This window comes from Geospiza fortis, unplaced genomic scaffold (assembly GCF_000277835.1).
Source record: "Geospiza fortis unplaced genomic scaffold, GeoFor_1.0 scaffold485, whole genome shotgun sequence".
NCBI classification, from domain to species: domain Eukaryota; kingdom Metazoa; phylum Chordata; class Aves; order Passeriformes; family Thraupidae; genus Geospiza; species Geospiza fortis.
The window spans coordinates 1,031,572-1,032,144 of NW_005054457.1; positions in this window are offsets into that span (position 1 = coordinate 1,031,572).

The following is a 573-nucleotide window of genomic DNA, read 5'->3' on the forward strand; positions in this document are numbered from 1 at the left end:
AGCTGTGCCGGGGCGAGCGGGGACAACGGCTGCTGACGTGTTGGCAGCGAGCAGAGAGCCCGCTGTGAGCAGTTCAGCCTCCCAGGGGCTGTTGGGCACAGCAGGTGCGCTTCAGGAACGCGGCAGAGGGGCTGGAGAAGGAGATCCAAAGGGAAAAGGCTCCTTGGATGGTTCCTCTGGCCGGACAGTGGAAGGCATCGATCAGCAGACGCCGGAACCAGGAGGCCCGGCATCCTACGGCCCTCCCTCCCCTGGGCTCCAGGAGGAAACTCCAGGCTCTGCCGCCACCAATCTTGCTGATAATGCTGAGGAAAGCCTAAATGCTACTGCGAGTAATGAGGCAGTTTTGTTTAAAACAGCTCTTCCCGCTGTCGCAGATGCCCACGTGTCTGAAAACCTTTCAGACTCTCGAGATGCCAGCTCGGAGGCAGCGCAGAGCATCTCCCAGGACAGAGAGTACCAGGTTTTTCTCATGGTCCTGTGTGCCGTGGTGCTTTGGGAGCTGCTGGCCACTTTCCTGGAATGGGCCATGGATGAGAGTGTGTACGAGTACCTGGACTTTGCGGACGCCAC